At 39.5% G+C, this 10,945-nt stretch overlaps 1 long non-coding RNA gene across 1 annotated transcript in view; it reads right to left on the bottom strand.

Annotated features, from left to right (window-relative positions):
- LOC126490674 (uncharacterized) overlaps positions 1–10,945 on the bottom strand; it is a 20,864-nt gene that overhangs the window by 1,839 nt on the left and 8,080 nt on the right. Inside the window, exon 2 of the long non-coding RNA XR_007589218.1 lies at positions 5,515–5,683. This is a non-coding gene — a long non-coding RNA (uncharacterized lncRNA). The remainder of the gene's footprint in view (positions 1–5,514; positions 5,684–10,945) is intronic.

Raw genomic sequence — 10,945 nt, 5'->3', positions numbered from 1 at the left:
ACCCTTTTCTGTTTAAATAAAAAGGAAGGTTTTAACTTTTACATAGTAAAATTACATATAACAAAAGAGGTATTAGTCAGTGAGAAGCCATTTAGCCTACATCAGAGACAGATGTGCTGGAATTTTACCCAGTAAGCCACAGCCACATGGCAATACACAAATTAATAGAAATGGGTTAATTTAAGATGTAAGAGCTAGCCAATAAGAAACTAGAGCTAATAAGTCAAGCATTGATTTAGTTAATACAATCTCTATGTGATTATTTCAGGGCTAAATGGCTGGGAAACAAACAAGCAGCCTCTGCTACAAACTGGCATGCTGATGTGGTTGACTATATCCACATAAAACCTGAGAAAGCTAAAAAAAAAAAAAGGAATTCTAAACACAAAAGAACAGAGTTAAGCATGTTTTTTTGGTAGCAGCATTTTCTCAGATAGGCTCTGTTTGCTAGAAGCAAGCAGAGCCACGATTCTTTTAAGAGACGGCTTCCTGACTCAGTGGTAGCAGCAAAAACTTTGCAGCTCCTTTAAGAAGGCTTCCAAGGCAATGCTGCCAGGATTAACTCTGGATCTTTCAGGAGACAGAGCATTTAAACGAGATTTGTGAGCAGCATGCTACAAACTGCTTAATGGCACATCATTCATCCACTGTACTGTGCAACTGGGGCAGTGTGCACGGCTCACAGAGGCAGTGACTATGCCTCTGCCATGTTGAACTGGGCAGAGCCAAAAAGCAAGGTAGCGTTGGTTCTAGCCATGCCCACTTATCATTTTTTTTTCAAAAAGCACTCCCGGTAAAAAAAAATTACAGATATGCAATAAAAACAAATTTAGATGGAAAAGACCCCTAAATGGGTCACAGCATTGGATAAATGTACATAGGCTTAAGAGAGAGAGGAAAAAGAGTATAGACAGATATAATATAAAAGAGTGAAGACAGTCATAGCTTAAAGAAGTAAAGATAATAAGATAAAAAAATAAATATTAAACTTGTAGAAAAAGGAATATAGTAAGATATATCAGCCACGTATAGATAGATATACACAGAGAGTCTGGATTATGTATATTTTTGTGTTTTCTTTGAATTTTTGACTGTGAAGGAGCTAAATACAGAGAGAGATTTCATTGTATGGACTGCTGAGCTAAACCAACATATATATTTTAAAGGTATCTTGACTATAAAATTTGGGTCTAAGGATTTGTTGCTTTGGGAAAGAGGTTCTGCTTTTGTTTCCACAGAAGATAAGAACCTGTGGATTTCTTCCATACTAATGTGGTTTTATGGACCAAGACCACCCAAAAGGCCTCCCTAAACACCCCAAAAGTTACTTTGCCCAATTAACAACAGGAAGTAGTTTGGAGAGAACTATGTCCAAATTCCCAAATATTGCTTATAAATGTTGGTTTACATTTAAGGGAATATGCTATAGAGATGAATGTTTTGCATTGGTATGGATCTTGGTTTATTAATACAAATTTTAGGCCAGTTTTGTTATATATATATTTCTGCTCATGATTAATGTATTGTATTTGCATACCTCATTTAAAATGTAATGTATGAGTCCTGGGACATTGATGGACCAGGGTTGTGCCAGCAACATGGTCCAGAGCAGACCTGAGAAAGCGAGCTCCACTGGAACAGGTAAAGGGGAGTGGCCACTGAGTGAGTGAGCCATAGACAAACTACCGAGGTAGTAATCTGGGACCTTCAAGGGAGTAAACCTAAGCCAGAACCCCTGTGGGTCTGAGCATGAGTTTAGGGACCTCCGAGGAACTAGGCCTGAGCCAGGGCATCTGCCAGTTTGGGTGTAAATCTGGGACCTCTGAGGGAGGAGGCAGGAACCAGAGATTTCTACAGGGCCAGGAATGAGCCTGGGACCTCAGAGCAAGTAGACCTGAGCCAGGACCTCTGTATGTCTGGGCATTGGTCTGAGACATGAAAGGGAATAGGCAGGAATCTGAAACCTCTGCAGGTCCAAGTGTGAGTCTGGGACCTCTGAGGGAATAAACCTGAGCCACATCTTATGTGGGTCTGGGCACACCCAAGCCTGGGAACTCTGAGAGAGTAAACTGGAACCAGAAACCTTTGCAGGACTAAATCCAAGCCAGGCACCTCTGCAGAAGGGGATCCAGACCAGGATTTGCAGAAACAAGTCAAAGCTGGTAACCTAGGCCAAAGTAGGCCTGAGACACCAAACTCCACGCTAGTGAAGTAAAGCCCAGGAGCACTGAGCAATCTCCAGGAACATGGAGTAACCAACAGGGTAACTAGAACTGTACCATTGACTATATAATGAGGAACAACCATCTGAGCTTTGGATTCACTGGCACCTAGAAGATTAATCAACAGAATTACAGACAGCCCCAACCACACCTATTAGAGAAAAAGATGAGTAGAAAAGGTAAGAACACATGCAACACCACAAAGAGCAACATGAAACAAGTAAAACCTAGAGACCCCACAACAGCAAGACTTGAACAACCAAATATAGATGAAGCAGAAGAAAATGACCTAAAATATAAGTTCAGGAGAATGTTTAAAACTCTTAAAGAGGAAATGAGAAATTCCCTCAAAGAAATGGAGGAAAAGACAAACAAAAATTGGAAGACATCAGCAAATACCTTAAAGAAAACCAAAAAAATGGAAATCAAAAATATGAAAAAACTATTCAAGGCTTGAAAACTGAAACAGAGACAATAAAGAAAACACAAGTCGAGGCAATTATAGAGACAGAAAACATGAGAAAATAATCAGGAACCACAAACACAAACATGAACAGCAGAATACAAGAGATGGAAGAGAGAATCTCAAGTGCTAAAGATACAATAGAGGAAATAGACTCATCAGTCAACGAATACATTAAATCTAAAAAAGCTTAAACCAAAATATCCAGGAATAATGTGGGAGTGATTTCTTATTAATAAAGAAACTGCCTTAGCCCATTTGATAGGCCAACCCTTAGGTAGGCGGAGAAAACAGAACAGTATGCTGGGAGAAAGAAGCTGAGTCAGTGAGTCACCATGATTCTCCTACTCCAGACAGACGCAGGTTAAGATCGTTCCCGGTAAGCACACCTCATGGTGCTGCATAGGTTATTAGAAATGGGTTAAGAGGCTAAAACTAATGGGCCAGGCAGTATTTAAAATAATACAGTTTCCGTGTAATTATTTTGGGGCATAAGCTAGCCATGCAGGCCGCCGGGTGACAGGGACGCAGTCCCACCCCTCCTATTACTACACAGGAAATTTGGGAAATATTCATGAAAAGGCCAAACCTAATAATAATAGGTATAGAAGAAAGAGAAGAAGTTCAATTCAAAAGCACAAAAAAAGTATTTAACAAAATCATAGAAGAAAACTTTCCCAACCTAAACAAAGATATGCCTATGAAGATATAAGAAGCTTATAGAACACCAAATGGACTGCATCCAAAAAAAAAGTTCCCTCGTCATATAATAATCCAAAAACTAAACATATAGAGTAAAGAAAGAATATTAAGAGTTGAAAAGGAATAAAAACCAAGTAACATATAAAAATAGACCTATCAGAATTACACATGATTTTTCATTGGAGACAATGAAAGCCATAAGGTCATGGTCAAACGTTATGCAGACATTAATAGACCATGGATGCCAGCCCAGACATACTATACCCAGCAAAACTGTCAATCACCATAGAAGGACAAAATAAGATATTCCATGACAAAACCAGATTTCACCAATACCTAGCCACAAACACAGCCTTACACAAAATACTAGAAGGAAACTCCAACCCAAGGAAGTTGGCTACACCAACAAAAGCACAAACAATTGATGGTCTCATAGCAGCAAATCCCAAAGAAGGGAAAAGCACACAAATAAACATCACCAACCATTAACTAAATTAACAGGAGATAGCAATTACTGGTCATTAATATCCCTTAATATAAATGGACTCAACTCACCTATAAAAAAGGTACAGGCTAACAGATTGGATATGAAAACAGAATCCATCTTCTTCTGCATACAACAAACACATCTCAACGTCAAAGACTGACATCATCTCAGAGTAAAGGTTAGGAAAAAATATTCCAATCAAATGGACCTAAGAAACAAGTGGTATAGCTATCCTAATATCTAACAAAATAGACTTCAAACTGAAATCAATCAAAAGAGACAAAGAAGGACATTTCATATTAGTCACAGGAAAAATCCATCAAGAGGAAATATCAATATCTATGCCCAAAATACAAGGGCACCCTCATATGTAAAAGAAACTTCTAAAGCTTAAATCAAACAAACAAAAAACCCACACACTAATATTTGGAGACTTCAACACTCCACTCTCACCACTGGACATGTCAGTCAGGCAGAAACTTAACTGAGAAATAAGAAAACTAACAAATGTTATGACTCAAATAGCCTTAAGAGACATATATAGAATATTCCATCCAAACACAAAAGAATATACCCTCTTCTCCACACCTCACGGAACCTTCTCAAAAATTGGCCACATACTTGGTAACAAAACAAACCTCAACAAATACAAAAACATTTGGAATAGCCCCATGTATCTTATCAGATCACCATGGTTTAAAACTAGAAGTCAACAGCAATACTAATTCCAGAAAGCACACAAACACATGGAAATTAAACCATGCTCATCTTAATCACTAATGGGTCAAGGAAAAAATAAAGGGAAAAATTAAAGACTTCCTAAAATTCAGTGAAAATGACCACACAACATACCCAAATGTATGGGACACAATGAAAGCAGTGTTAAGAGCACTAGATGCCTGCATAAAGAAGCTGGAAAAATCCCACACTAGTGAAATAACAGAACATTTGAAAGAAGCAAACTCACCTAAGAGAACTAGACAACAGAAAATAATCAAAGTGAGAGCTGAAATCAACAAAATAGAAAAAAAGAAAATAATACAGAGAAAAAACAATGAGACAAAGAGTTGGTTCTTCGAGAAAATCAACAAAATAGAAAACCTTTATCCAAACTAACCAAAAAGCAGATAGAGACTATCCAAATTGACAAAAATCAGAAATGAAAAGGGGAACATAACAACAGACATGGAGAAAGTACAGAGAATCATCAGGTCATGTTTTGAAAACCTGTACTTCACAAAATTGGGCAGAATGAAGCTAGGTGGGGAAACTAAACTGAATGCTGGGAGAAAGTAGGCGGAGTCAGTGAGAAGCCATGGAGCCCCATCAGGGACAGACCTTGCCAGTAAGCTACAGCCATGTGGCAATGCACAGATTAATAAAAAAGTGAGTTGATTTAAAATATAAGAGTTAGGCAGAAATATGCTTAATCTATTGGCCAAAGAGTATTACAAATAATATAGTTTCTGTGTGGTTATTTCGGGTCTGGGCAGCCTGGAACAAACAAGTGGCCTCTGCCTACAAGTGGGACTGGAATTCTCAGTGAGAAACCGTGTTTTGATAACATTAATGCTATCCCACTGCCAGGCTTTCAGCAAAATGCTGAATTTCAGAAGTGACTCACTTGTCTCAAAACCTACATGTCCAAGTTCACCATCAGGAATTTCTTTTATCCAGAGACCTTCTTCTTCCCCAAAGCTGTTCACTGACTACAGTAGCTGGGAGCCTTTTGCTGCTTGCAATCCAGCAGTTCTGAGGTCAGTCATCCAGTCACCACTCACTCCTGAGGCTGGTAGGCACTGCTGGCATCTGGTGGATAGGAAAGCCTCATGAGTCCCTAAATAACACACACTGTCATACTCACACACACTAAAATGCTAAAAACCAAAATACATTTTTAAAAATTAACTTAAGGAAGAAAGGGTTTATTTTTGTTGCAGGAAAGACAGTTCATTGGGGGCGGGAAGTTGTGGCAAGAGGGGCAGGAGGTGGCTGAGCACTCTGTAGCTACAGGCAGGAAGTAGAGTGATGAATGTGGTGATTAGCTCTGTGTCTCCAGGACCCTAGCCCATGCAACATTATCACTACATTTATCATGGGTCTTCCCACCTCGATTCACAGGATCGAGATACCCATTACAGACATGCCCACAAACCTCTTCTATGTTGAGTATAAACATATCAAATCAACACTCCCTTCCTGTTACACCTTTAGGAAAGACTAATTTTGCTTTTGATCTCTTGATTGACATTGGAAAGCACTCTTCTCTTTCCTTTGAGACAGGGTCTCTTTAAGGATGACTTTGAACTCCTAATTCTCCTGCCTCTGCCTTTTGGATACTGGAGTTACAGGTGTGCTATACCAAGCCTGGTTCATGTAGAGGAGGGGTATTTAACCCAGGGGCTTCATTCATGCTCTGCAAGTGTTCTGCTGCCTGAGCTACATCCAAGCCCTGAAAGGCCCCTTTCTGCTCTACAGTATAGTCTACATTCTTTCTTCTACTAGATAACAGCTATTCTGGGTATGAATCAAGCTGCCTTTGCCTAGGCTGAGTCACTACTTCTTGTGTGACCCTTGTGGCCTCATGCAAAGAACAATGACGACAATGAAACTATGTTACAGTTGAAATCTTATATCCCAGCTCTCCAGGTATGTAACTCTTTTTATATCTCTGCCTTACGAATGTCCTTTTTTGATATGTATTTCATTTCTCTAACCATAAATAGTACAGAATGGAATTAGCTGCAGTTATCCAGAAGATATAATTAAGTTTATATATTATTTTTTATAACCGATATGCAATGATTTTCAATTTTATTCATAATTACTAACTTCTTTTAAAAAATGTGTATTAAGTGGAAATATTGTCCCATTTTATAGCCTATTCTGATGTTAATAAAATAACACAATAAAATACCACCCACGCAGATGATAAGCCTCACTCCATCACTTAGAAGCTTAATTAGCAAATTGAAGATTTAGTCTCACAGTTACACTTATATTTTCCGAGGTTTTAATTTAAGTAAAGCCTGTGGCCTAAATTGCAGTAATTATACCATGGTACAAAGTAAATAGAAGTGTGTCTGTCTTTCACAATTATGGCTTAATTTCATCTCCCACTTTCCCACATGGCAACGAAAATTTGTTTATATTTTGATTTGGTTTATAAAGGTTTGTTGTTTTTGTTTTGTTTTGTTTTGTTTTTGGTGTGAGGGGAGCAGGGTCATATGTTCTAAAAACAGAAGTGCAAATGTGCAGATACTTCATGGATTTTGCCCTCAATAAATATTACTGTTTGCTGGCAGTATATACAATGACATAGCAATGCTTTCAGTCTCCAAGGAAGTGTCACCTTCCTCAACACCTTCAGAAAACATTCGAGGAGAAAGGGTTATTGGGTGGAGTTTACTGTGTCTGCATTTGTCTCTAGTAGGATAAAAATCAATTTCAGTGGCAGGTACAAAAAAAAAAAAAAAACCAAACAGGCATTTCTGCAATGAAGGGGCATCCCTTTGATAAAGTGTTCCCTCAGTGCAGACACTTGGCCATTTCCAAGACCCTGAAACCTTTTGTCCAGCTCTGATGCTGCATGTCCACCTGCCAGGCTCCTTTTGTCCCCAGGCACTCTATGTCCTGTCCTCACACAAGTGTTCCAACACTGCTTTGTGTGCCTCCTGCATCACTTGTCACCCACTGTAGTGACAAGTTGGGCAACTGTCATCAAGTTCTTGCTCCTATAACTGGAGAAGCAGAGGGAGTAGTAAATGGATCATGGCCTGAAAGTCAAGCTCTTTTGGTAGAGGGTTTGCCTGCATGCATGAAGTCTTGATTTTGATCCCCAGTACTGTATAAACCAGGTGTTACGACACACCCCTATATTCCTAGGACCCTAGAGCTCATCCTGAGCTATGTGACAAATTTTAAGCCAGCCTAAGCAACACGAGATACCCAAAGAAAGAGTGACAGAGACAGACAGACAGAGAGAGATAGAGACAGACAGAGACAGAGACAGACAGAGAGAGAGGAAGAGAGAGAGCATCTAGTACCTTTATCACTACTGCAGATGGCTCATCCCTGTGCTGGTTACTTTTCTCGTTATTAAGACAAGATGTTTGACAGAAACAACTTAAGGAAGAGATATTTATTTGGCTCATGGTTTCAAAAAAACATCAGTTCATGGTGGTGGGCAGCCTTGAAAGGACAGCCCTGGGATGGCAGGAGAGTATGGCAGAGGCTCATTGACATTGTGGCCTGAGGCCAGGAAAGAGAAAACGGGGCCAGAAGTAAGCTACCCTGTAACCTCAAAGCCCCACCTTAATCACACACCTCAGCCAGTCAGAATTCTACTCCCAAAGAATTGCCCACAAATTCCCAACACAATACCACGATCTGTGGACCAAATATTCAAACTCATGAGTCTGGGATTCATAGGGCTTTTCACATCTCAATTATAAAAATCCTCATCTTTTGCAAACTTTAGCCCTCACTCTCTCCTACTTATTCTCTCTGTCTGCCAGCCCTGCCTATCCTTCTACAGCCTAGCTATTGGCCACTCAGCTTTTTATTAGAACAACCAGGTGCCTTAGGCAGGCAAGGTGAAACAAATGCAACATCTATTTCCATAATTAAACAAATGCAGCTAAACAAAAGTAACACATCTTTACATTGTGAGCAAAGGCAGCAGAAACAAATGTAACTCTTTTTTTTCTGGTTTTTTTTTTTTTTTCTTTTCTTTTCTTTTCCTGAGACAGGGCTTCTCTCTAGGTTTGGAGCCTGTCCTAGAACTAGCTCTTTTAGACCAGGATGGCCTCGAACTCAAAGATCTGCCTGCCTCTGCCTCCTGAGTACTGGGATTAAAGGTGCACCACCTCTGCCCAGCTCTTTTACACAGTTAAAGTACTATTCCCCAGCATAAACAAATGTAACACATCTTTACCTAGTAAAAGTTAAAGTAATACCACAATACTGCTACTAATTGTCAACCTGACAGAATCTAGAGCCATTTAGGAGACAAACCTCCTGCATGCCTGGAATAGAGTTTTTTCTGATTAATTTAATTGGGTGGGAAGTTCTTAGAGGCAAATATCTCCATGATTTTAGAGACCTGGAATGGTAAGTTTCTAGAATTCAGCCTTTGTTTGACTCCAGGCTCCAAACACAGTGTTCTGCAATTAGAACTTGTTTCTGGACCTTCCCCAACCAGACCTTCGGATGAGGGTGGCACTGCTCACCTGGGACACCACTTGCCTTACCGTAATAAACAGACAGTGCCATTCCATGGACTACAGTTCTGAAGAGAATAAAACGGAGAAAGTGAGTTGAATACTTCCATTTATATCTCTCTGCTTCCTGGGTATGGGTGCAACATGACCAACCATTGCCTACTGCCATGTCTTCCCTGCCATGGTGGGCAAATATTGAATATTTTGTCCCAGCAACAAAATGTTAACCATAATAACTTTATTATTAATTTATTATTATAATAAATTATTATAAATTATTATTTAATAAATTAAAACTTCAGACATTTTCAAGTTAAATTTCATATAGTTTTCTGATTTCGTAAAAATATTTTTCTGATAAAAGTTTTCTAATAAAAGACATCCTTTTGCATTTATTATAATGTTAAAATGGAAAAAAGAGGGAATTGATTCTGACCTTCTGAAACAATTTCAACCTTGTTTTAAATGACTATAAGGCAATTTCTCATAGAGCACGGCAGCCTGCCTCCTTCATACTGCCCGCCTGTCCCAGTTTTATGGGTGAGATAATCTCCAATTTTACAGTTACACTGCTGAACTGAATGTGGCTGTTAGCAGCCTGTGTCTTCCTTTACCATGGAGTTTTCAGCTTGGAATTTGATTTTTCAAGCCTGTGTTTGTACTACACTGCTGACATTGGTTGTTCAGGGCTATTCCTCAGGTATGAGGGTCCTCAGCTGTCTCAGTTCTTTGTGGAGACCACAGGTCAGAATATTTGAAGTAGAGATTGTCTCAGAAAAAGGGCTGTGTGGTCTGAAAAGGATGTAGGTATCCTTGTGTAGGAGCAAAGAGATGACAGAATGCACAGGCCCCTGTGTCCTGTGCCTCTAGGAATAACCAGGCCATCTTTCATTGAAGGGAGCAAGGAGACTCTAGCTCTTATCACCTTCCTCATAACTAGTGTTGGGAATTGACTGTGTGCAAGCACATGCACAGTCTTCTCCTGTACCAGTTAAAAATCCTTAGATGTGGAAGCCTCCATGAGCTCAGAGAGACCAGCAAAAACTATGAGTCTGAAGTCAAGCCTGTGTCTGTTTGACTCCAGAGACAGTACTCTGGGATTAGAGCCTGTTTCTGGCCAAACACAATTGACTAGACTTTTGGATGAGGGCGGTGCTGTACACCTGAGATACCACTAGGAAGCTGAGGCAAGAACAATGCATTCACAGTCATTCTAGGCAACTCAAAGAAACCTTGACACAAAACAAAAACCAAAATGGGATGCTGTGGAATAATCCTTTGTACATTGTCAAGATTTGTGGCTGTGATTGGTTTAATAAAGAAGCTGAGTGGCAAATAGCTGAACAGGATAAAGTTAGGCGGAAAAGCCCAACTAAGAATCATGGGGAAAAGAAAGGTGGAGTCAGAGGAGTTGCAAGCAGAGACAGAGAGAACCAAGTTGGGCATGCCATACTGAGAAAAATTACTAAGTCATGTGACAAAACATAGATAAGAAATATGGATTAATTTAAAGGGTTAGCTAGTAGTAAGCCTGAGCTATTTATGAGCATTTATAATTAATATTAAGACTCTGAGTAGTTGAGAGTGATTGCCAACACAGGAAAACGCCACCAACAATGGGGTAGGGTTGTAGCTCAGTGGTAGAGGCGAGGCTCTGGGCTTGAGTTTAAGGAAAGAAGATAGCAAGGGAGACAGAAAGAGAGGCAGAGCAGATATCTCCATGCCTTCTGGGTGACTTTCTGCCAACACCCTGAATTAGTTGTTACCATATTCTTTTTTATTTTTAAAGTTTAATATTATATGTAATATTTATGTAACATTTTGTTGCTGGGACAAAATACCCAATAAA

The sequence above is a fragment of the Alexandromys fortis genome, unplaced genomic scaffold (genome assembly GCF_014885135.2).
Source record: "Alexandromys fortis isolate MF-2015 unplaced genomic scaffold, M_Fortis_MF-2015_v1.1 scaffold_184, whole genome shotgun sequence".
NCBI lineage: Eukaryota > Metazoa > Chordata > Mammalia > Rodentia > Cricetidae > Alexandromys > Alexandromys fortis.
This window is presented reverse-complemented; position numbering and strand designations above follow the sequence as displayed.